The 27777-nt window shown below is 37.6% G+C and overlaps 1 long non-coding RNA gene across 1 annotated transcript; it reads left to right on the plus strand.

Moving 5' to 3' along the window:
- The first annotated feature begins 367 nt into the window (after positions 1-367).
- On the plus strand, positions 368-26761 carry LOC103887128. The gene is made up of 2 exons (XR_651102.4): positions 368-596; positions 26313-26761. It is a non-coding gene; the product is annotated as an uncharacterized LOC103887128 (long non-coding RNA).
- Positions 26762-27777: the final 1016 nt, after the last annotated feature.

Below are 27777 nucleotides of genomic sequence, written 5' to 3' on the forward strand. Positions count from 1 at the left end.
CTCTCACACAGGGGAAGCAAAAAACGGATCCATTAGCTTGGTTGTCTGGGAGTCCCAGAACTCCTCAAAACAGACCCATCAGTTGAAAGCATAAATATTTACTCTGGGCTCATCTGAATAACCCAGAAAAGCGACTCTGTTTTTTATCAGTAATAAAAAACATTCCCACCTAAAGTGGGATTTAGAGCTTTTTGTCTTTCAATCTTGCCTGCCTAGAATCACTCAGACTTCCTGTGAGAGACATATCAGGATTTCCTCATGGCCTCCAAGTGGGGCTGGGGGCCAGGGCTGTCCATGAGCACAAAAGGAATGCTCTCACAGGGGAGCTGTGTTTTCTTTTACTGCGAAAAGTATGTGTGGCCTCAGCCTGGCTCCTCATACACAGGTAACTGAAATATTTGCCCTTGGGAGAGAAAGCGCAGAATGTTCTCTTAAAATGCTCCAACTGGTGAAATAAGAGATTTTAGATAAACAGCTTTTGAGGGACCCCATTTCCTGAGCTATGCTTTGATCACATGACAACAGCGCCAGTGAAAACACTTTGTTATCCTTTCAAGGGAGATGTTCGAGAAAGAACTTCTGCCTGGGTCATGGAGGTGAGGATTTGGGCATGGTGGAGGGAGTAGGGGGGGGGGTGGGAAGAGGGGGGTAGGGTGCAAGAATAAAAGGAGATGGGATGGCGCTGTTCACAGGCAAATCCGGAGTGTTTGTTTTTCACACTCTCCAGCCCTGCTTTCCCTCCTATCTCTCTCCCCAACCCCCTTTCTGGAAGCCAGACTGACCTGGCAGAAAGAGCTCAGATTCAGGAAGCAAAGTAATTGTCTTCAAGCACAGGCCCAGCTTAGGCCCGGAGTATAATAGATATTCAGATAATGTGAAGTGAATGAAAAGGTTCTATCATTCTTTCTACCATGCAGATTTTTTTGACCCCATCTGGCTTCAATTTCTTTATCTGCCTTAGGGGTTAACAATGCTTGCCACCAGAGCTGTGTAAAGGTGAATAAGCAGGTAGTGTATGTACCTAGCACAGAGACTGGACCACTAAATTTTAACATTAAAAAATCTCAAAAGACAAAATTATGGCAGATTTAATAGACATTTATTTACAATTCATCAATCAGGGTGGCCTTCATTCTATAAAATAGAATGAGAGTTCCCATTGGGCAATAGCAGAACATGGGATTTGTAAGATGGGAACAAGGAAACAGAACGATACAAACACACACATACACACACACATTATTTAACATCAGATTACTTCAGTTTACATTTTTGTAGGCTTTAAAGCCAAGATGGATTCCTTATTACTCTGATTCAGGTAGACTGGAACTTCTGGTTTTCTGAGAAAAAGACCTGTCTGTTTCAGGATTTATCTGTTTCCTTACAGTTTCAGTTTGATTACGTGGTATTTAGCATGAGTGACTCCATTTTGGTTTGGTCTGGTCTGTTGGGGCCTAGTGTAGGAACTCAGTCCAAAACAATGGGCTCCCATAATTTTGTTAAAAAAGGCTTTGGAAATTGGCAAATGTATAGAAACCAGACTATTTGAAAATCGTCAGTTACTCAGGTTTGCAAGTGTGCAGTCAGTATAAATAAACATCTTCCATTGAGAGTTTTTGATGCACCGAGTCACTGGCCTTCCAGCATGACTGTTATAAAGGCTGGCTAGCTTTATCAAGCTGGGCAGAGGCTGCCCATGACTCCAGTGCTATTTCATCTCCTCTAGACATGATCAGGAAATTGTTAATGCAGCAGTAGAGATAGATGGGGAAGCACTTCTCTGTTCCTAGTCTAACAAGGAAGATACATTTTGTTTTGATTACCACAATGGAGATTGTTGTACTAATTCATCAACACGGTTTAGGCACCTCTAGTACATTCATCTCTTAACTACAGGGATTGTCCTGAGAAATGTGACGTTAGACAAGATCATCATTGTGCAAACATCATAAAGTGTTAGATGCTCTAGCCTATTGTACACTTAGGCTATATGGTGTAGCTTATTGCTCCTGGACTACAAACCTGTAAAGCATGTTAATGTACTGAGTACTGTTAGTGTAATGAATATTGTAGTGTACTGAATACTACAGTCAATTGTAACACAGTAGTAAGCATGCTAGTGTATTGAATACTGTAGTCAATTGTAACACAATAGTAAGTATTTTTGCATCTAAAAATATCTGAACATAGAAAATGTTCAGTAAAAATACAATATAAAAGATAAAATTGATACACCCGTACAAGGGCACCTACCATAAAGTAGTTATGGGTGAGTCAGTGAGTGAGTGGTGAGTGACTGTGAAGATCTAGAACATCACTTTTTTTCTACTTTTTTTTTTTTTTTAAATAATTTCAACTTTTATTTTTGATTCAGAGATACATGTGCAGGTTTGTTACTTGGGTATATTGCATGATGCTGAGGTTTGGGGCCTGATGAATCCCAACACCCAGGTACCGAATACAGAACCCAAGAGTTAGTTTTTCAACCCTTTCCTTCCTTCCATTCCTCCTCCCTAGTAGTCTCCAGTGTCTATTGCTGCCATCTTTATGTCCATCAGTACCAATTGTTTAGCTCCCAATTATAAGTGAGAACTTGCAATTTTTAATTTTTTATTCCTACGTTAATTCACTTAGGATACTGACCTCCAACTGAATATATGTTGCTGCAAAGGACTTTATTTTATTCTTTGTAATGGCTGCATAGTATTCTGTGGTGTACATGTACCAAATTTTCTTTATCCAACTCACCATTGTTGAGCACCTAAGTTGATTCCATATCTTTGCTATTGTAAATAGTGCTGCGATGGGCATATATGAGTGCATGTGTCTTTTTGGTAGAACGATTTATTTTTTGTTGGATATATACCGAATAATGGGATTGCTAGTTTGAACGGTAGTTCTGTTTTAAGTTTTTTGAGAAACCTCCAAACTGCTTTCCACCATGGCTGAACTAATTTACAATCCTACCAGCAGTGAATAAGCATTCCTTTCTCTCCTCAACCTTGCCAACATCTGTTGGTTTTTGTTCAGGCATTTTTAAAGTAAACATTAAGGGCAAGGTTCCTGGTATTACAGAACTTACATTCTAGAAGAGGATACAGGTAACAAACAAATAAATGTGCAACTTATTTCAGATATGTTAGATGCTAAAGAAAAGAAAATGTGAATAGATGTAAAGTTTCCCTTAGGACTGTTTTTATTCATTTGTTTATCCTGTTATTTATTCATCAGTGCTTATCATGCACATAATTTTTTATGTTATAGATACAACAGTGATCCAAGCACGGCTGCATTAAAATAAAAAAAATACAACAGGGAACAAGATATAATTATTGTCCTCAAGAGCATACATTTAGCTGAGGGTCAAAAGTTAAATATTAAAATAATATTGATTATTTAAAGGAGAAATACAAGGTACTGTGAGTATAAAACAAGGCATCAGACTGTAGTCCAAGGCTGTCACAAAATGCTTCTTGGTAGACTGTGAGAACAATGGCCATCAATGAATTATATTTATTTTGTCTATACCCTCCTGAGGTCCCCTTCTGCAATGACTATGGGGTCGGCCATGTGGTTTTCTTTGGTCAATGAGATAGAAGCTAGCCTGAAGTACACAGAGGTGTGAAAAGCACTGTGCACTGGAGCTTGCCTTCTCTTGCTGCTGGGAACTCTTCTGCTACCACATGCAGAAACTCAGGATGACGTGCAGGATATATGTTGCCCAACCAGCAGCTAGCACCCATGGCCAGGTGTATGAGTGAAACATCTGCCATGGTTTTAATGTGATATCTCCTCCAAAATGAATGTAGAAACCTAATCACCAAAGTGGTGGTATTAAAAGGTGGGCCCTCTGGAAGGCTATTAGGTCATAAGGGCTCTACCCTCATGAATGGGAGTGAGTGCCCTTGTAAAAAGACTTGCCAGAGGGAGTTCATCCCTTTATGTCCTAATGCCAATGGCAGCAGCATTCAAGGCATTATTTCAAAAGCAGAGACAGAATCCTCACCAGACAATGAAGTTGCCAGCAACTTGATCTTGAACTTCCCAACCTCCAGAACTGTGAGAAATACATTACTATTCTTTATAAATCACTCGATCTGTTGTATTTTGTTATAGCAACACAAAGGGTGTGATTTCATTGATTTTTCATGGCTTCATAGTATCAAATCATTCGGTCGAAGCTGAGATAACAATGACTACAGCTACATAAATGATCCCAGGTAAGACCAGAAGACCTATCCAGCTAATCTCAGCCCAAATTATGACCAGAAGTGTCATGAACAAATAGAATGGTCGTCCATTTAAGTTAGTAAGCTTTGGGATGGTTTGCTATGCAGCAAAGGCTAATTGACATAGAAAAAAATACCTAGATGTGTGCTGCTGTCATAAAATCTAAAACAGGAGTGATGAGCTTTGGGAATGGACAGTAGGTGGAGAAAGAAAAAGTTGTGAGAAAGCTGTTATTTACATCTTGTAAAATAGTGAACACAATTTTTTTAGGGTCTTGAGAAGTGCTAAGGAAACTGCCTTTGGAAATTGGAAAACAGTTGATTTGTGTTATGCTGCAGTATCAAATTGTCATCTGAGTTAGCTGAAAGAAAATATTCATAATGAATTTGCAGATCTGGCTAAGGATATTACCAGGAAGAACTTTGAAAGTGACAATTGGCTTCTATTAGCTGCATCTGAAAGGGTTGGGGAAGGGTGAGATGAGCTGAAGTGAGAACTCTTGACATTGTAAGCAATATTCAAAGGAATTGTAATGTAATCAGAATTTTCTACATTGATAAATAAAACTCTCATAGCTTTAGTCTCTCCAGATAGCAATAAGATTTCTTATGTAAGAAATGGCCTCAGATTAAAGATCAAATCAAGAGTGTGACTTGATATAACTCCTTGTTAAGATCCCTAAAAGATTTAAACTTGTACTTAGTAGACTCTCTCAGCTAAACAAAATTGCTTTTAAAAATATTAATTGCATATTCCTATAGAATCTTAATCTCAAAACAGTCCTAAAATGTAGTGGGAGAAGGCCTTCTCAAAAAAGAATTTTGACTGTGGATTTTGAGTACTAGACAAAGGGATGTAAGGTGATACATAGCAAACCCAAAAAGGTTTTAAGGAAGTTATGCAATTGGAGATTAAAGGAAATTGAGACTGTCCTCTGGACCCTTCCCGCTACCACAATTTTTCTTTTTTTTTTGATAAGAGGCAGCCTGAAAAAAAAATCACTACTTTACAAAATTGTTATAGAATGAGGTGCAAACTAATGCAGGAACAGAAAACCAAACACTGCATGTTTTCACTGATAAGTGGGAGCTGAACAATGAGAACACATGGACACAGGGAGGGGAACAAAACACACTGGGACCTGTCTGGAGAGGGCAGTGGGGCGGCAAGAGCATCAGAATAAATAGGTAATGCCTGCTGGGCTTAATACCTAGGTGATTGGTTGACAGATGCAGACAACCACCATGGCACATGTTTATCTATGTAACAAACCTGCACATCCTGCACATGTGCCCCGAAACTTAAAATAATAAATTGAAATAATAATTTTTAAAAAGAGCATAGGCAAATAGTAGTTTATAGATCCAATCCCTTGAGCAAAACCACAGTAGGGGGCCTGACAACGTGTACTTGTCTTTATTTTATGTTTTATTTTATGATTTGTTTCCCATTCCTTCCTCTTTTGAATGAAAAAGTATCTACTATGAATTTTTTGTTCCTGTTTCATCATTGTATATTATGTATATGAGGACAGATAACTTGTCTTTTAATTTGTCATGTCTGAATCAATGGGAACCATAGCCTAAGAGCTACACTCAAGAAGCTTCATCTGTATCTAGACCTAATGTGGATTATGAGATTCACAGCTTTGGGTCTGATATCACAATTGAATGACATTTTAGGGCTCTCCATAGGAAGTTAATTTATTTGGCATGCTAGAGGAAAATGAACCACTGGAGTCAAAGAGAAGACTGTAGGCCTCTTATGCATCTTGCCTCCCTGTATGCATGCCTTGGGTAGTCTCCTCCCATACTGGCTCTGGGCTTGGCCATGTGGACTTATTTTCACCAATGAAACTTTAGGAGATGTGATGCAAGCAGTCACTTGAAAAGTGATTGTGCATTGGGATTTGCTTTGTTTTGCTGCTGGGGACTCTGCACCCTTGTGAAGAATCATAGGCTAGCCTGCTGGAAACACATGACCCAGCTAAAAGCCAGCACATGCCATAGAAGTGAAACATAAACTGTCTATTCCTAGTTAATCTTCTATGTGACTGAAACTGCATCAGTGATCCAAGGGGCCAAGCAACATAACTGCTCAGTTCATGTTGTTGACCTACAGTTTCATGAGAATAAGTTGGTGTTATAAACTACTGGGCTTTACAGTATTTTGTTCCTCAGAAAATGCAAATATGGCTTTCCTAAGATAAAGATATTTAAATCAAGGTATGAAGTTTCAGTGGAGATGAATTACACAAGGGGGAAGAGGATCAATATTCCAAATAGAGGGACTAGCAGACATAAAGAAGAACCCGAGGAAGGCATGCAGATGCTAAGTTTGAATGTCTAGAAGAACATCAAAGTGGCTAGAACTAGAAGAGTGAAAATAGTATGAAATAGGTTTGGTGAGGCAGAAGTAGCCGGATTACTCATGTCTTCTTTGTTCATCTGCTATAATAAACCACCCTAAAGTACATTGGCTTGCTGCAACTATTACCCGTCATACTTCTGCCATCAAGTTTGGGATTAACTACTTAAACTGAGCTCAGTTACACAGCTTTGTTTCAGAATGGGAGTGAGTCTGGACTTGGCTCCTCACTGTGGTCTGGACTCAGGTCTTGTCTACATGTTTTCATGCTTAGGGCTGGTCTGAAAGGGCAATAGCTACCTGGAAAACTCTTCTTATGGTGATAACAGAGGTACAAGAGAGAGACCTAACCCTAAACCCAACCCAGCAACTACATCTATATTTTCATCTCATCTGCTACTATCCCTTTGACCAAGGTATGTCACATGAATGAGTTCAAAGTCAAAACGAAGGGAGTACTTTCTGCTCATCAAAGTTTATAAAGAAATACATCTCACAAAAGTGAGTCACACTGTTCATCACAGCATTATTCATAGCAGCCAAAATGTGGAAACAATCCAATTAGAATGAATTTTAAAAATTTATACTCGTACCATAGAATACTCTTTGGCAATAGAAACAAAGCACTGATACACCCTACAACATGAACTTCAAAAACATTATGCTAATGAAAAAAGCCAGATACAGAGGACTACAGATGTGTGATTCCGTTTGTATGAAATTTCTAGAAAAGACAAATCTAGAGAGACACAAAGTCTATCAATAGTTGCCTAGGGGAGGCAACAGGGATTTACTGCAAATAGGCACAAGGAAACTACATTAGTGGAAATGTTCTAAAACTGGACTTGGATGATGATTGTACAACTGAATCAATTTACTAAAATGTACTGAACTGTTCACTTACAATAATCAAATTTTGTGGCATGTAAATTATATCTCAATACAGGTATTAAAATGTGTAACTAATGGACTGAATGAACTAGGATATGCTTACAACAATGAAACATATTCAAAGGCACTGTTCAATGATTGACTTGATACAATTTGGAAATGCTAGGAAGGCTCTAGCTGACTACCATCTTTCCTTAAGCAATTTCTGAGGTTAATTATTTTTTTTCTTCAAAAATATCACATGGAATTTTAGAATAATTTTCTTTGGTGATTCAGCTTTGGTTGTAAATAATAAACATATTTTTAAATTTTGTCCTTTGAGCTACTGCATTTTAAGTTAGTGCATGTGGAAAAAAAAATGGCACACATAAAAGCAGCTGCAATTAACGAAGCATGCCTTATTGACTTTCATATAATGTGTACAACAGAAACATGCTCTTACAAACAGGTCAAGAACTACAAAATGTTCACTAATTGCTGAAATTTGTTCTCTGTTTGTAATAAAAAATGGATTTAACAATCAGAATAGCTATTCAAGGGGTAATAGAGGCAGGAAGGAGAGGCCTCTATTATTAGCTAATCTAGCAATTACCCCAAATCGGAGCTTATGTTTTACAGAAATATCAATGGAGTTTGCTGAGGAGGTGCAGCTGGAGAGGTGAAAGCAGCTGCCTACTCTAATGCAAATTCCTTTGGTTAGGAGAATGCACTAACATTAATCCAAGAGATCTAGGATGAACTTAATTCCCTAAGTGGAAAAATGCCTAGTTCTGTCACAGGCCAACAGCAATTCCTCACACTTCCTTTCCAGCACATGGAGAATGTGCCCATTATGACATCATCTCATTTATGAACTCCTCCAAGTTCTTGTTTGCAACTTGAGCATCTGTACTGATACTAGGTGACTGTGCGTGAGCTCAGGAAATTGTATCTTCTGTACCTTCTTTTCATATTTATTTATTTAGTTTTATTTTGAGACGGGAGTTTCACTCTTGTTGCCCAGGCTAGAGTGCAGTGGCGCAGTCTAGGCTCACTGTAACTTCCGCCTCCTGGGTTCGAGCGATTCTCCTGCCTCAGCCTCCTGAGTAGCTGACATTACAAGCGCCCACAACTATGCCTGGCTAATTTTGTATTTTTAGTAGAGACGGGGTTTTGCCATGTTGGCCAGGAACTCCTGACCTCAGGTGATCCACCTGCCTCAGTCTCCCAAAGTGCTGGGATTACAGGTGTTGAGCCACCGCGCCCGGCCACCTTCTTTTCCTATTGAGAGACTTGGAAGGGAGTTATGAAATGAACAATGAGTGCAACAATAACTAAATGTCACAGCTTACAAAATGTCACAGGCATTGCCTCTAAGTTAATATTTATTCAACAAATATTCATGAAGAGCTTTTGTGAGCCTCATTCATTCTGTTAGGTGCTGTATTCCTATTATCTCCCTCAAACAACTCGCTTGGAAGAAATTCTGCTTGTGGTTCTTAAGGAGTTCATATATAATCATTTGATTCTCACCGTTTTGCCAAGTCTGTTAAATTAGTAAAAAGCAAATGAAAGTAATGGAGGACCAACAGAAGAAAAAGAAAGGTGGAAACAAAGGCTTATTGAGCATTTATCACATACCAGAAAGGAGGCAAAATAGAATAGTGACACAAAGTGTGGTCTTGGAATCAAAGTACCCAGGTACAGAAGCCAGCTTTACCGTTTACTATGTGGCCATGAGCAAATCACTTCAACCTCCAAGGCTTACCTTTCCTCTAGCTTTCCAGAACAAACGGTAGTATCTTTCTTAGAGGGACATCATGAAAACAACATGAAACATCAAAAGCAATAAGTACAGTGCCTGGCACATGGTCCATGACACACAAATGATGGTTGTTATTGTTACCCTCAAGGTCATTGCATTTGTGATTCAACCTCACAACTACTCTATGAGTTGGATACAATTATTATCTCTATTTTACACTTGAGGCCATGAAACCACAGAGAGACCAATAACCGACGTCATACACTGTGTGATGGATCCAGGTATCACATACCTTCAAATCTTGTTCTCTTTCCACTATGCAAATGCTTAATGATTAGGGCCAAGTTATTCACCACTAATGGTGTTGTCATTCTCACTGGAAACATTACCCTTTTCTAATTTACAAGAATTCTATTGCTTTACATTCTTTTCATATTAATGCACTAAAATACTGGCTATGTCAGAAGAACAGAAAAGCAAAGAACTAATACATTGAGAACCTGGGCAAAACAGCTATCTCCTGTCAATACAGATTATGGCATGACTCATATGGCTAGGTCAATCATAGCCATGACTTCCAGTAGTTCTTTTCTTGTGTCATCTCTAACTTTTATAGTTCTCTTTAGTGGCTTGGTAGAGAAAACAAGATAAAATCAGCCAACCAACCAACCAAGAAACAAAAGAATACAGCAGCTAGATATGTGCAGAAAAATTTGTTAGATTTTGGTTACTGTTTAACATAAGGCAGAGTGAACATAACTTGATGAACATACTTGATTTTATTTTGTATTCAGTTTCCCAAAGAGTATATGGAGGTAAAATAAAAACGATTACCATTGACAATTTTGTTCTTGCACATGCATTATCTGTAAAGCATAAAACAGCCTTAAAAACAATTTCCTTCGTTGCAGATGACAAAGATAAAGCTCTAAGAAGTTAAAGGACCCTCCCATTATTGTCACAGATGATACGCTTAGCATCAATGATGATGATAAGTATATCAAACTTTGATTTGTTGTAGAAGAAACACTGGGTTTAGAGTTGGAGCACCATGTTTGTGATATGCTTATTTATAAGTCCCATGTGATCTTAGCAAAGCAAGTCACCTTGCTGTGCCTACATTTTCTTATTTGTAGGTGAAGACAAGGCATAGCTGTTTGTCTCTTTAGTCTCTTCCAGTTCTCCGTGAATTTTGTGTTTAGATCTCAAATGTCACTGGGAGCTAAAGGCTGTCCTGTAACTGTCTAGTTCACTCATGTATGAGGTTCTGTTATCTTTATTTCCAACCCAATACTTCTGGTAAATCTATGTAGCTGACGATCACAGGGAATGAACTACTTATCTCCACTGTTATGTTTGACTAATTTCCTTTTTTTGGAGAGAACTGGGGAAGGAGGCTGCTGGAATTGTCTTTAGCTCTGCGGTGAACTGCTAAGTTGAAACCACAGGGTGCTCTTTGAGAAACTGCAGACTTGCACCTGATAACCATTTTATGGGAATGTGCCTTGGCCCTTTAGTTGTGGCTCTCCGCAAAATGCCATGATGAGTGACATGCTTCCAGCAGATGAAAGCTCCATGGGGGTCTGGGCCAGAGACCTCTGACTATGTCATTTGGCATTTGCTGGTTTCTTTCTACTTTCTGTATAAGTGAATGTCTCTGAGCTACACTTTCATTTGGATGTTTGATATTTCAATGAAATTCACATGTGGTTAAGTGAAAATGCTATCTCCAGAATGCTGTAAAGTAGATCAACAGAATTAGAGTTTAGCATTTTTTTAGAGAGATGTAGGCAAGCTTCTCAACAATGAACACTTTATTTATTTATTTACTTTGGAAGAGTATTATCTTAGCAAAAATCTGCACTTCCATGAGCACTGCGTTCTTATTATCTTTCCGGTTAAAGCAGGGAGTAAAGTCAGTATTTAAAAAGGGACAGGAAATGGAAAAATAGTTGCCAAACCTCAGGAATCTAGTATGCACTTAAAAATACATAATATTATCTTTGAAAGGCAGTTTAAAATGGTGAAGAACCCTACCTCTGAAACTGCACTGTCCAGTTCAAGTCATATCCCTGCCACTAACAATTCCCAGGACTTTGGCCAAAGTATTTCACTTTTGTGCCTCAGTTTTTGCATCTGTAAAATGGGAATACTAACAGTACTATATAAGGTAATTGTTAAGAGTACAAAGACCTCTGAGATTTATGAAGCGTTTATGATTTCTCCCATAGTACACTACCTTCCATGCTTATGGCTCCTAAGTGACCTAAAATTCACAAGAAGCAAGAAATATGTTTATTCCCTATTTAATGAGGGCTTATTCTATAAGTAATATGCTAGGTGTAGGGAAACAAAAATTAAATAAGTGCACCCCTTACTTTTCAGACCCTTGCAGTGGGGTAAGAAAACACACACACACAAACACACACACACACACACAAAATAACTATTATAAATCTAGTGCTTATAGGAAAAACATATCAATGTGAGGGGTATTTTGTTCTTGAATTTGCTGAGGAAATTATATTTGGCTTATATGTGAAAGAAAGATTGGTGATTGGGCGTTGCAAATAGAAGAAATAGCACTGACAAAGACAGGAAGGTTCATGTCTTTGAAAGCGTATTTGCAAAAACAGCCTCATCTTTAGTTGATCATGTGCACGACAATCTAACTCATGTTATTTAAATACCCTAACAATGGGGACCATTTCATTTCTGTACAACCTTAGCAGATTATCTTACATTATAGTGCAAGTACAAGAAATATTTGGTGAATTGCTTTGAAATACAAATGTGATTTAGATAAAAAGTGCTAAAGTATTTCACAGGAAGGAGTGGTTCATTGCATTCTGGGAGTCTCATGGAGATTTAAAATGGATTGGTATGGAATCAAGAGGGTTTTTTTAAAGTTAATTTTGGGTAGAAAGGAGTCAAATGGAAGCAAACAGCATGAGAAAAATGCACTTTTAATATCACTCAAGTTATTTCTAGGGCTCTAGGAGACACTTAATTAGAGAGATGTTCTGAACACTGGTTCTGGTTCTGTTATTCATCTCTTCTTTGGCCAATTATCTTTCCTTTCACCTTAAAGAAGTCCATGAGGAGCTCTCAACCAAGTGTCCTATTCACATTCTACAGGAATGGGCACAAGATCCAATATTGACCAATCAGGGCATGACATCTAACTGGCATCACTAATTATTCTGGGGAAGGGCAGGTGACCAAATGAGACCAATCAGAATCACCCCTAAGATAATATAACATTATTATAATATATAGCATGTATATTATAATGTATGCTGGTTATGAGATGATCCTTTTCATTTTGGATAATGTAACATTCTCACAACAAATGGGGAGAGTCTGTCTGATAATGAGGCTGGTAAATCAGGAATGGGAAGGTTCTATGAAATTTATGATATTCTGTCCTCAAAACTTCTCCAGTAGTTACAATAGAGAATCACATAACTCTCTCTCTCTCTCCCCCCTTCTTCTCTCCTTCCTCTCTCTCTCTCTCTCTCTCTCTCTCTCTCTTCCTCTCCTGTTGATTTGTATGTTGTTTCTACACGTTCAATTAGAAGACTCTTTCCCAGTATACAATGAGTGGCAAAAGTTGAGGAATCATCATTTTGGGAAACCATTATTTGGGAATCAGAGGTTCAGGTAATATGTGAACATAAATTCCTGCAGGTGTGGCCTTAAAAGCAACTGAGTAAAGAAGCCAGAAAACCAGAATTGAACTCATCATGAATAACTGACTGGTTAATGAGGCAGAATCTAATGTTGCTCTATTCTGTTAAACATACGGCCTCACACCAGGACATAAAAGTCATGCCACACAAATAACAAGCTACAAAGACTAAATACGTAATCTTAGTCTTTAATGGCCACTTACTATTTTCAATAATTTTTTACTCATTCATAATCCAGTCATTAACTTATTACTAGGGTATTCATTCAGTGAATAAGCTCACAGCCAATTTGAAGAATGTAGGAGAGATGGGATACATTCCAGAGAATGGGAGAGCTCATGGTTCTGGTACCAGTATATTAGAAATCATTCTCTTCAGTTTTCTGAAGTCCCCTGAAGCATACCTCTAGCCAATGTTTCTGTCAACTACTGTTCAAACAATTGTGCAATCTTCCACACTGTAGTGACGTCATGATGTCTTTCTGTTAGCAGTGTTGAATCCATATGAGTCTATGGCAACCTCAATTCTTGCCTCCTCAGAAGAAAGAATTCAACTGAGGGGCATAAGGCAAAGGGAGAGTCCAAGGCAAGTTTTAGAGCAGAAGTGAATGTTTACTAAAAGGTTTTAGAGCAGAAACAAAAAGAAGTAAGTCCACTTGGAAGAGGGCCAAGTGGGCAATCTGAGATCAAGTGCATGGTTTGATTTTTGACTTGGGGTCTTATATGTTGGCATACTTCCGGGGATCGTGTCTCTCCTCCCTGATTCTTCCTATCTGCATGCGTGGTGACCTCCAGCATTTGTGAGGGGCCGTGTGCACAGTGTGTTTTTCTGACATTGTACGGATGCTCACTTGAGGCATTCTTTCCTTACCAGTCAAGTGTTCCTAGAAGAAGGTCACATACCAGTTAAAATCTACCATTTTTGCCTCTTAGTGTGCATGCTTGAGTCCACTCGCCCAACTCCTAAGACCTTATTGGGAAGCTGCTGATCACAACCTTCAGGTGTTTTCTATCCACTGGGAGACTGCCTGTTCCCTGGTGCCAGTTGCATCCAATTATTATTTTAGAGAGCTGGTTCAACAACCACCTGACCATCACCTGATGATTACCTGACATTCCCAGGGGTGGTGGAAGCCCCTATCCTGCCCTGTTTATGTCTACCTACCCACCTACTCTAACACTTCACATGGTCAAAGGACTTGTACCAATTTCTAATTGCCCTCTGATCTTTACCATCTATTTCCTCAACCATATACTTGAAAAATAAGTTAACATGCAAACTGATACCCCTCTAGCTACTCTGTAACACATCCACATTATCTCTTGCACATCTTTTGTCAGCTTCGTAACTTAAAGAATATCCAGAGTATGAGTGGAGAAAGCAAAGCTCATAGTAAAGTGAATAAGATGTGTTGCACATTGCAGAACATCCTCAATTCACATTAACATGGTAGAACATCACTGCCTGAGGCTATTTATAACGTGGCTCGCCAAAACCCATTGCCCCAACTAACTGGCTGAAAGCACAAGTAAATAAAATAAATATTAAAGCATACTTAGCATGTTGAGATACTATATATAAACAAAAATATTGCAGAAACAAATAGCTTTTAACTAATCAGTGTTGTATGGAGAGTCATTCCAAGGATATATGTGTTTTTATTACAAGTGAAGGAATTGCATTAAGAAAAACCTGAAGGTAGACAAGAATAAAGCTTTATGGAAAATAGTTAGAAACTCAGTTAAGTTAGAGTAAAAGGTGTGTGCAGGAGAGGAAAGACAAATATATTTGGAAAGACGTTTAGAGGGAGAAAGTTTTGGGTGTGCATTGCCAACCTACTATGTTGAAAAGATCAATGAAAATAATAGAAATTCACTCTCCTTGACCAAATTGACTTCACTCCAGTCATGTACTATACATATCTGCTTACTAGGCATATGCATATGATTTCACTCTAATCACTAGATCTAGGTATTGCTCACTTTTCCTCTATTAATGTGTGATACACAAGGTAGGAAAAAAGCTTAATGCAGACCCTGCACACTGAAACTCCCCAATCTTCACATTAACAGTATCAGAAATTTCAAGGCAAATTGATCTTCCAAAGCAAGACTCTTCTACTTAACAATACTTGGAATATATCAACCCCTTCTACACCCCCCAATGACGTAGTATATTTTCAACTCAACTAAAGGGACTGGTTGAGAAAAACTGAATGATTTCGTTTATGGAAAGACTTTTAAAATGTTACCAAATAGTTAACAAAAACAGACAAGAAGACAGTAAAAACATTTTACTGTGTGTCAGTCTCTTAAAACGTAGGTATATATGTCTTAAGGTAAGGAGAAACACCCCCTCCCAAGTACATGTCTATATCCCTAGTAAAGATAGAAGTCAACTCATATTATATGACTCTCTCTCAATGACTTTATGTTGCAGTCAATACTACCAATTAGGAAAGATTATTATGCAGAATCCACCTAACAAAATCAGTAAAAAGAGAAGGTAGTATTCCATTTTGCAACTGTAAGTTTTGAATAATATCATAAATAAGCCTTTTGAAGATTACTCACAAAGAAATACAAAAAAGCTACTTTTTAAAGATTTTAAATATGTATCAACAGTATAAATGAAAAATTCTCTCAATTTTGTATGACTACATTATCTTCAACATGGTATAAAATACACAATAAAAGCATGCTTTGCAGATTCAAAAACATTATGCTATATCTCAAACAACTTAGAGGAGGAGATAGTATTAAATGACTTTAATGTCTCTAAATACTGTGAAGGTACTGATGTCAAAGTCTCTTGTAAACAGTTTGTGTAAATTTTTTAATGAACAAAAGAGTAAATAAAATTCCAAATTAGTATATTATTTTATATGTCATTAGTATTTATGTGTAATAAATTATTAAATTTTCTAAATAGACATTAGATCTTAAAAATATATCACTAAAATTCATGTATTTGATTGCCCCAAAACATTCTTTGAACTGTCTCCTTGAAAAAACAGGGCACTGTTTTTTATTCTATTCTGGCGTAAATGATAATTTTGGCTTCAATAAAATATAAGGCAGTTTGTGAAATTGTTATCCTCATTTTATGTATGAGAATAAAGAGTGTTCTCAGAAGCTTCACCAAGGTCATATGATTAGTAAATGTCAGATCCTAGAGTCAGTTTACCTGACTACAAAGCCTATGAATGTACCTCATTCTATTCTTTCTCTCTGGGAAAACAGAACCCATTCGTACAGGCAGGTAAGAGTGTGAGTGCATACATGTGCACAATGATTGTCATTCAAAATATTTATCAAACAGAATGTCATAGGTATAACCAAACAGAATGGATTCCTGACAACTGGAATGACTGCAATGTGTAAATATGTGGTACAGCTGTATCGTGTGCCCTTAATGAATATCAGTCATGTCTATGAGTGCACGTGCCTGTGTGTGCAAGCACACTCCCTTAGTTCAGGTGATATCTTAGGTGCATTCCCTCTAATTTCCTCAAATTCAATTTTAAGATCAAAACCTTTGTCATCAGCTAAGGACCTACTATCTATGTTCCAGACACACTGTTCTTGATGTTTATTACAAATGTTCCAATTATACCCCATACACTCCCTTTAAAGATGCTATGAGAATGTGAATTTAGCTTTGTCCTTCATGTCCTCTTCTAGCATTAAACCTTTTTTGGCTACAGATGACCAGGTTAGACTCAGTTCTAGGGTCTTAGTTGCTACATCTTTCTCTTCCCCTACCAATCCGTTTGTTTCTTTCTGTTGTCTGTGTGTCACAGAAAGCACATGAACTCCCACTGCATAAATCCCACTATTACACTGAGGGCTAAATTGAATATTTATTTAATCTCACATCATTTCTTTTTCTTAACCTTTGATGCTTCTTTCTTTGGAAGCTGCTTTCTCACATTCTCCCTTTGAAAATAGGGCATTTAATTTCACTGCCATTCCTTTAGCTCTTTCTTACTCTCTGATACTGTCTGAATATTTGTATTTTACCAAAATTCATATGTTAAAATCCTAATCCCCAAGATGATGGTATTTGGAGGTGGGGTCTTTGGGAGGTAATTAGGTCATTAGGGTGAAGCCCTCATGATTGGGTTTCGTGTCCTTCAAATAGAGGCCTCAGTGAGTGAATTTTCTCTTTCACCACATGAGGATACACAGAAGGTGTCATCTCCGAATCAGGAAGTGGGTCCTCGTCAGACATCACATATTCTGATGCCTTGATTTTGGACTTTCCAGCCTCCAGATCTGTGGGGAAAAAACCTCTTTTATCTGTGAGCCACCCAGTTATGGTAATTTATTACAGCAGCCCAAACAGTCTAAAACACCCTGTATCTCTTTGAAATGATTCTCATTATAATAGTCACAAGCTAAAAAAACAAAAACAAAAAAACAAAAACAAAAAAGCCACTTTCAGAAACAAGGATAGGATATCATTCCTTTAAAATGAATAAAGACATACATATCCCTTTTCATTTTTCTTTAAAACATCGTTTTAGTTATCTCTTCCTTGTGATTTTCTTACATGCATACCCCTTAAGGTATTATCTGGACCTTCACTTGCTTTGGAGCAATGAACACAGATAATGGCCTTTGGAAATTTAGATTTTCTGGTACCTATCTCCTAACTTGTATACTTGTCTCTCTTTTTTCTTCCTACTGGTGAACAATATTACATATTAGATTAGAATGTGGTTATCATTACTAATTAGCAGTATAGCTCTCTAAGTTTCAGTTTCTTCACAGTAAAACAGACATAATAATACCTCCCTTTGTATTTAGGTGTGAGGCTAAAATAAATAACAGATACATAATGCTTAATAAGTGTGAGCATCTAACTTTAATTATCATTTGTCATTGTTCTACTTTCTCAGCTTTCTCCTCTTCCTTCTCCCTCTCCTTCTCCCACTCTGCTTCCTCTTGCTGCTTCTCCTCCTCTTTCTCTTTCTTGTCTTTTTCCTTCTTCTCCTCTGCTTTATCCTCTGTCTCCTCTTTCTTCTCCCTGCGCTATTCTGCAGAGTTAATGTTAAATTTATCTGCTGAATTTGCTTGACCTTGCACTGATGATATTTACCAAGTAAACTTGTCTAGTTCTCCATATATGTTTTCTGCTCTAAGATATAACTTGTACTCTGACCAGTTTAGTCCAGTATATTTATTCAACTTGTCCAACACCCAAAAACATTGAGTTTTGTGCCAAGCACCGTTTTAAGCTCTCATGATTATACCAATGAAAAAAAAAAGAGCAGCCTCTGAACTCAGAGAACTCTAATGGGTAGAGAAGGAGACATATATCAGCATATAGAGGATGATATGTAATGATATGATTTGGTTCTGTGTCCCCATCCAAATCTCATCTTGAATTGTAATCCCCACATGTCAGGGGAGAGACCTGGTGGGAGGTGACTGGATCATGGGGACAGTTTCCCCATGCTTTTCTCAGGATAGTGAGGGAGTTATCACAGGAGGTGATGATTTTAAAAGTGTTTGGCAGTTCCCCCCTTTGCTCTCTCTCCTGTTGCCATGTAAGTTGTGCCTTGCTTCCCCTTCTCCTTCCACCATGATTGTAAGTTTCCTGAGGCCTCTTCAGCCATTTGGAACTGTGAACCAATTAAACCTCTTTTATTTCTAGATTACCCAGTCTTTGGTGATATCTTTACAGCAGTCTGAAAACAGACACATAATAATGAGGGAAAAAAGCAGAGTAAAGAAGGCAAACAGCAATATATAGCAAATGATATCTATCATGTCTCAAAGACCTTACAGCCTAGTTGTGTGACAGATGAGTAAATAGACAATTATTAAGCACCGTGATAAACACTCTGATAAAGATGTACCCAAGGTATTATGGGAGCAAAGAGAGGGAGCACTCAATCCAGCCTGGAAAGACAAAATAAGGTTTCTGGGAGGAGGAGAATCCGTATCTTAGCCCTAAAAGGACAAGCACAAGTCAATAATATTAAAAGATATACAAGGAAATTTCAGAGCAAGTAAATGATGCAAAGGCACAAAAGAAGAAAAAAAAAAAAAAACAAGGTGTAAAAGAAAAAGAAGAAAATGTGCAAAACATTAAGACTATGTAAATTCATTACAGTTATAGAGCTATAGAAAAACCTTACTGAAGTTCAATACAAGCACCCCTACCTTAGTACATATCTACCCTTCTCTTTTTTCTTTTTTCCTTTCTTTCTCTTTTTATTTCTTCTTTCTTTCTTTCTTTCTTTCTTTCTTTCTTTCTTTCTTTCTTTCTTTCTTTCTTTCTTTCTTTCTTTCTTTCTTCCTTCCTTCCTTCCTTCCTTCCTTCCTTCCTTCCTTCCTTCCTTTCTCTCTCTCTCTCTCTCTCTCGCTCTCGCTCTCGCTATCACTCTCACTCTCACTCTCGCTCTCTCCTTCCTACCTTCCTTAATTCTTTCTGTCTTTCTTTCTGTGAATAGCAGTAAACTCTGTTTCCCAGTGTCATATACTTACAATAAGGCAGTTACTCTCCTCATCTGAGGAGTTGACATGTGTGTCAGGACTGCCCAGGCACAGTATTCTCTACAATAATTTTTCAATCCAAGCTGAGTCTGAATTACCTTTTTATGTCTCCTTCAAATTCATAGGTTGAAACCAAATCCTGAGTGATGGTATTAGAAGGGCTTTGAGAGGTGATAAGGTCAGGAGGATGACCTTCATGAATAGAATTAGTACTCTTGTAAAAGAGATCTCAGAGAGACTCCTCATCCCTTCCAACAGATGAAGTTACAGTGACCAGAGAGCATCTATGACGAATTGGGCCCTCATCAGATCCCAAATTTGCTCGCACCCAGATTTTGGACTTTCCATCCTCCAGAACTAAGAGAAATAACATTTCTGTTGTTTATAAACCACTTAGTCTATGATATTCTATTACAGTAACCTGAACAATATAAGACAGAAAATTGGTACAGGAAGTGGTGTGATGCTGCAACAAATATCTAAAAATGTGGAAGTGGTTTGGGAACAGGGTGATGGGTAGACTAGAAGAGGTTTGAGGTGAATGCTAGAAAAAGCTTACATCAGCATGAAGGGACTTTAAAGGCAATCCTGGTGAGCCTTCAGAAAAAAAAAAATAGGAGAGCTGCAGAGAAAATCTCCATCTTCCTTTAGAATATGTAAGTAGGCTAGATGTGGTGGCTCACACCTGTAATCCCAGCACTTTGGGAAAATGAGGAGGGGGGATTACTTGAGGTCAGGAGTTCAAGACCAGCCTGGCCAACATGGTAAAACCTCATCTCTACCAAAAAAAAAAAAAAATCACAAAAATTTGCTATGCATGTTGGCATGTGCCTGGAGTCCCAGCTACTAGGGAGGCTGAGGCAGGAGAACTGCTTGAACCTGGGAGGTAGAGGTTGCAGTGAGCTGAGATCACACCTTTGTACTCCAGCCTGGATGACATAGTGAGACCCTGTGTCAAAAAAAAAAAAAAAAATCTAATCCTGAGTAGAGCTTTCGGTGGAAATATGGATAGTAAAGACCACTCTGATAGATCTCAGATAGAAGTTAGAAGCATGTTATTGGACAACAAAGGAGAGATCATCTTTCTTATAAAGTGGCAAATAACTATGCTGAATTATCCTGGTGCCATGGTGTTTTATGTAAGGCAGAACCTGCTAGTTATAAAATTGAATATTTGCCTAAGAAAATATTTATACAAAATGTTGATAGGGTGACGTGGTTTCTCTGGACTGTTTACAGTAAAGTGTGAGGAAACAGAAGGAACTTACATATGCAATTATTCATCAAAAGAGAAGTAAAACTTAAATATTTGGGAAATCCTTGGCCTACCAATATTGAAAGGAAAAAGAAAGCCTGTTCAGGAGAAAACACAAAGGGTATGGCCAAAGGATATCAAATGAGATTATTTAATCATCTAAATGGAAGCTAGGAGCTTTTGTCTAAGACAATGGAAGAAACCTTTCCCTCTCACCCCTGTCCCAAGCCAATTGAGAGATTATCAGAGGAGCCACCTGTGCCTGAGGGACCACCATGCATCAGTACCTCACATCACAGGCTCTGCTCTTTGCATTCTGGTTCCATGCTCCTCATCCCCCCAAGCTGTGGCTTTGGCAGGCTCAGGTACCATGTGGGCCACAGTGGTTGCCCCTTAAGAAGACAGCGGCATTTGACTGCATTCATATGGCACCATTTCTGCTGTTGCACAAGTCACAGGGCTGTGGCTGCCTCCATGTAGATTTTGCCTAAAGAAATTTTTTAAAATATCTCTTTCAGTGGAAGTTACTGGTAATGATTTCTCTTAGCTTTAGTGTTTTAAAATTCTTTATTTTATGTGAAGGCTTTTAAAGCATATTTATAGAAAATTTATATAAATGTGTATAAAATAATACATGTTAAATTATGTATATAATATATACATGACATAGGCATATTATGTATCTTTTTCTTCCCTGAAGTACTTTCAAGATGCCACTCCATTGTCTTCTGGCTTTCATAGCTTCAATTACAAGTCTGCTGTAATTCATCTATTTGCTTCTTTGTATTCATTGTGTCTTTTGTTTTTTCTTGCTAGCTTCCATCAAGTTTTTGCCTTTATCTTACATTTCCAAAAGTTTTAATATGGTGTTTATAAGTGTTCTTTTTTATTTTTTGGTATTATCTTGCTTGATATAATCCTACTCTCTTAGATCTGTGATTTGATGTATTTTGTTAGTTTTAGAAAATGTATATCACCCTCATTTTCTCTTACTTCTCCTTCTGGAATTCCAACTTACATCTTAGACCTTTTGAAATTTTCCCACAGGTCTTGTATGCTCTGTTCTTTTTTGTTTCTCCCTCTCTCTCTCTTTTCTTTGTGCTTCAGCATGGGTTATTTCTATTGATTTATCTTTGGGTTCACTGATTTTTTCTCCCCTGGCCATACTGAATCTACAGATGAGCCCATCAGATGTTTTTGTTTTCATCTCTGCTGCTTTGTTTATTTGTTTGTTTGTTTCTTAGGATGTTCATTAGCCAAAAGATTATAGTTTCCATGACTCTTGAAATTTCCAATCTGTTTATGCATGCTGTTTATCTTTTCCTCCAGAAATTTTGACATTTTAATCACTATTATTTTAAATAAATAGTTGGAAGAGTTCAACATCTGGATTGCTGAATCTGATTCTATTAACTGTTTCATCTCTTGATATTTTATTTTTTGGTTTTATTATATACCTTTCAAGTTCTGAGTAAATATACTTTGTGTTTAGAACACTGTAAACATAAGTAAACAGCATTCTCTTGACTTTTGGTTTCTGGGGGGTTTTATATACTTGGACTAACCACACTTTGACTTTTATTTGTTTAAAAATTTTAGCTGAATTCTACGTAAGCCACTTGTATCATATTACAAGCCTTTTATCTCATACTTTGCCACTAATGAATAAATGTTTTTGTCTCACCTCTTGGTAGAAAAAATTGTCTTTCCTTGTATTTTAATCTATGTGGATGATCTCTAGCTTTATGTTTTACTGATTTGGGGAAAAATTATTATCTTGTACTTTGTCCTGTACAAAGTATATGTAAGCCTGAAGTTGTCTGTGACCATCTTGTGACTGAGTAGGAAAAGCTTGTATGATAATAAGGTTAACACAAGAATTTAGTACTGAGAGAACAGAGAAAAAGATGGATTCATTTTTATTAAAGTAGGTTGAACAATACTCTTCCCAGTTTTCATATTTTAGTTGAAAATGTAAACTCTCTAATTTATGCTTTTAATAAATATTTCTGGAGAACACATGTTGTTTCAATAACCACTCTATGTACTAGTGTAACAAGTTTAAAATCCAGGTTTTCACTTCAAGAAGCTCATAGATTTGGAGGACAAACATATTTCATATTTTAATTCAACTTGGTAAATGCTTTAAGGAAATATGGAGCAAACAGCTATGGAAATATGGAACACAGTGAACAACTGCATACAGAAGGCATGAAATGGATGATACAGACATTTGAGTTGGATTTTAGATAAGAATTCTTAGCTCTGTTATGAAATATTCAGAAAAGAACTTTATTCAGAAAAACAGAAGTTGAGAAAGTAAGAAACTATAAAAAGTCTGTTATGTCCAAGGACTATTTAGAAGTTCAATATGGCAGAAACACAGGAAGCATGGACAGGAGGAGGATGTGTATTGAGTAGGAGTCATGTATGGAATAGGACTTCAAAGGAATTCATGATTGTGTATTTTGTTATTATTATTGATTTTTTGATACTATATATGAGATGCACAAGTACTTGATAATACTTGCTGGGTAAATAGATGCAAGTACAATATGTTTAAGCTGAATATCTCATTTTTCCCTCAAGGATCAGTCTTCCCCTTTTTATAGAACAGGTAATTAACGCCCATTCTCTCTATCTTTTTTATCCTCTAGTAATTTCCTATTCCCATCTCTCTTGAATGTTAAATTTTAAAATTCGTTTATATCACATGAGTGTCTGTATTTGGAGATGTTCATGGTAATTGAAAAAGCTGGAAATTCTGACTAAGATTCTTAAATGGTAGTGATAGCCTGCGACTAAGGAGTGGTTTCCTCCTTTAAGAAGGTTATGTGCAGTATCCATTGCTTCACAATGCTGACTTTAATTTGTAGGATTTAGAGTTTTCTATCTTTGCTCTGTTATCTTCCAAAGCCCCTCCTTTCTGTCTCCTTTTCACTATTCCCAAGCCTTATGCAGGTCATTTTGCCTGAGGCATTGTACCTGCCAGGACTGTTTTTAAATGCTCAAAATTAATGCCATCCCACAAGTTAGAGTTTACAAGACACATTCGGGATTTTATTTGTCACTCATCTGGAGAAGTGGGCATAGCAGATATGGAAGGTCTTCCCTTTATGCATGTGTGTTAAATATGTACAGAAACTGAAGTCTATATCACAGAGCTGATGAATACTAAAATTGAGCTAGAAATTCACCTCTTTTGTCACTTAGTTGCAGACTCCTTCCTCCAAAACACCAGGTTTCAGATTCTCAGCTATTCTTTATGTAACTCTGACCATCACTAAGCAGTCCATTCTTCTCAATAGTCTCCCACCTCCCTGCCTTTCCCCAGGTTTCCACACATTTTTGGTTTCCTTGCTCTGTCTTTCTCACTAACATGAGGTAGCCTGGAATGAAGAGAATGCAAGTTGTTTTTTGTAGTTGTAACATTTCTGCTCCCTCCGCCTCCAAAATCAACAAAAGCTGCTGAGTTTATGAATTTAAAAGTAGAATTTAGGCTAGTAATTATAGTTTTGGAGTTGAGGAATTTTCAATGGTTTTTTTTTTTTTTTTTTTTTTTCCTAGAATTACCATCTTGAAGTGGAAACCTGAATTCCCTATCTTCTTCTTCTAGTATTTTCACATGAGAACTACAAATTTATTTACACAGCATGCCTAATAACCATGAGCAGGATAAGTAAGGAAAGTCAGTTGACATATTATTTGAGTCTGTCTTTCAAAACATCATAATACCACACCGTATGGATTCTCAAAGGAATCAGAATGTTGCCTTTTAAGCAAGACAGGTTTTTAATAAAATATTTTCTCTCCTACACAGAGGAAAATTAAAAATTCAGACAAGATCAAGTCAAATAGGAATAATGCAAAGATTTGCCATTTGAGTGGAATAGGGGTAGCTCACCTTTTAAATAACATTATTTATGAATTTGACTTTGGCTGGTCTGTGATTAAATCTTTTTTTTTTTTTTTCTGGCCAAATATTTGTGACAGGAAAAATGGGATTTTTTTTTTTTTTTACCTAGTTTGATACTTCCAGAAGTATATTAAGTAGAAAGAACTGACCTCATGAATTGAAGGGACATCACATTCAGAAATTCATGGTGTCATTCACAGCAGCCCTCCTTACTTCCCTGAGCTCTTCTACACCACTGATGATGTTTCTTGTGGGAGGAGATTACGACATGGTACAGATGAAAATATGAATTGATCTTTCTCTTTCATCACTAAAAAGATAAACAAGTATAGTGTCCAAAGCAATACTTTACATCCAATAAAATTATTCAGGGTAATATATTTTGCAAAATTTATAATTTTATGTCAGAAGGTTAAGAAAGGCTATAGGTGATTTCTTCACTTAGAATAGTTTAAGGATGCAGAGTAAGCACGAATATGGATATGTGTAATGGCATCTGGCATCTTTTATTCTCATCACTTTATCACCTCCATACCGTTTCGACCTCATACTGGTATCTTCTCTGAGGTCTTGATAAGGTGCCACAAAATCAGGCCAACCTGTGATATCAAAGTGAATCACTCCTGTATATTGGATGGATAAGTTATGTCATGCTTTTGAAAGTAATAGTAATAGTCTAACTTGATTGATTGATTGAACCATAATACATTTCTGCTTCAGCCTCTTTGAGTTGTATTTTTGGCCATTGTGTGATTCATCCAGCCTTTAGAGCAATGTGCAACACACAGTTGGTTCTCAGCAAGTATATACTGATTAAAGTTTGAAAGATCAATTTGGAGAGAATTATCATTGAGATCCAAGGGATAGGGAGGTAGAATATATTTTCCCCACTGGGTCTTTCTTAACCCTAAAATTCTATGGGTGACTGCTTTCCAGGACACCTCTTGGAGGCTTCTTTGAACTCATGTTCAGAACATTCTGGAATGGCTTAGGCATCTCTCTTCTGTTCATTCATCACTATCCTTGGCTCATTGCTGTGTAGTAAGCTGAGTCTGTAAATCTCTCTTTCAGCAGCCTCAGGCATGGGAAGTTGGCCCATAGAAGTTCCAAAAGAAAAAAAAAAAATTACCCAGCATTTAAGACACAGAGCAGGAAGCCAAACTAACGGAGGAATGTCCTCAGCTTTCACAGGAAATTAATTTCACTCTGCCTTTATAAAAAGTAACAGATTTGACCCCTTGTCCCTCCCTACCACCTTCTTAGCTAACCTGATGGAGGCCATGGGAGAGCCAGGGAGACAGGCTCAGGCAAGGAAAGACAGGTCACTTTTCAAGAAAATGATCATTAGAAACCAGTTGGTCTCAGTCAGAGGCCGCCAAGAATAGTTAAATCTAGTGAGGAGCTGAATTGGACAATTTCGAGTGAAGAAACTCATAGCTGTTACTAATGATTACAGAAGCAAAGTCTTTGTTTCTGATAAGAAACAACAGACTGGGAAGAAAAATTAGGTTCAGGCTGCTTTTTTCTCACTGCGCCTATTTATCAAAGGAGGTTCAGATACTGTATGTCAATACTTTGATTCTATTTTGATGCTGTTTGGGGACTGAAAGGTTTAAAAAGGCTGAAAGACAACCCATGGTCCTAGACACTGAAGTCTAGTCCTTAGGCCTAATCCTCCCAAGAACTGATTCATTTGCATTTTTCCTTGCAGCTCATGGCAGCCAGAATCTGGTGGACCAGCCCAGAAAACTGAGTGCTGAGTGCCCTGGGGCATCTCCAATAACCTGGATCCAGCCCCGCTGAGCAAAACAGGAACATGTTCAGATGTAAGGTTAGACCAACCAAGGATCAAAGCATTATGATGAATAAAGGGCCCAGGTGATAGGATACCACCTGCGGTCAGTGCACAGGACAGGCACTTAAGTGAGGTGGCAGCCCAAACTGGGAAGAGTTTGACCAGCCCAAACCCTGAAGGAATTACTCATGCCTCATCTAGGGTGCCTCTGTGAGATCCATGAGGCCTGTGGCTACTTTTCTGCAACTTTTCATTCTGTCTTCAGTGCCTCGCATATTGCTTGGCAGGCATATTTGTTGATTACATGAAAAATGGCTGAATGAATAAATCACTGCCTCTACTTCTTCTGACAAAAAAAAAAAAAACAAAACAGAAAATATTTAATACTCTGTGATCAAGAAAGAATGAATGAATGACTGCATTTTATAAAGAGAAAGAAAATATTAAAGCTTCATGATCAAGATGGAGTTGGAAAATGTTTTTAGAGCACTTCAATAAAGAAGTGTTTCCTAACATCAGCACACCATTGTATTGTTTTGGTTTACAAAGAGCTTTAGCACTTAACATATGATTTGCTCATTATAATCTTAGGTGTCAGGCAAGCCAGACATTCTTTCTTTTATTCATTCAATCAATACGGAAGTTCCTGTTGTTGCCAGTCAGGTTGCTAGCAATTTGGCATACAGACCTGATTAAGATGTAATCTATTTCCCTGCCCTCAGAAGCTCAGAGTCAAGTGAGGGATACACACACACACACACACACACACACACACACAACTACAATAAAATATTCATTCAGACAAATAATTATGATAAAATGTGGCGAGCTTTAATGGAGGAACCAAGAAAGGATATATAAGTCATTGAATATTGAATAATTTGCCTCCCGGGGCTGGAAAAGGTTCATGAAAGTGATGAAGTTAAAGGTAGAAAAGAAATTTGGCAAATATCCAGAGGTGAGGGAAGGCTTTCCGGAGAAAGAATAAATACCAGCCATTGTTTGATACAATAGAACAGAACATACTTGTTGAACGGTGGCAGAATTTGAGACTAGAAGTTTGAGGCCAATCATCAAGGGTTTGGAAACATCAAGTCTGAAACTTCTCTTGCAGACCACAGGAGTGATTTAAAAATGTTAACGGGGAGGTCGGTATAAGGTGTTCAGATTTGCATTTTATTTTCCTGATTTTCCAGAAGGGGAATCGGAGCAATAAAAGTTAAATGACTTTTTCTGGGTCATAGGGAGAGTAATAGAAGAGCCACATTTTTGCTGGGCTGGAAATAAAATGCCAAGTATAGACTTCCTGCTTGTTGCTTAATCAGTAGAGACAACTTTTGTCATGTGGAAAAAGAGTTCATTATAATCAGACTGGAAATTC

This window comes from Papio anubis, chromosome 8 (assembly GCF_008728515.1).
Source record: "Papio anubis isolate 15944 chromosome 8, Panubis1.0, whole genome shotgun sequence".
Lineage (NCBI taxonomy): Eukaryota > Metazoa > Chordata > Mammalia > Primates > Cercopithecidae > Papio > Papio anubis.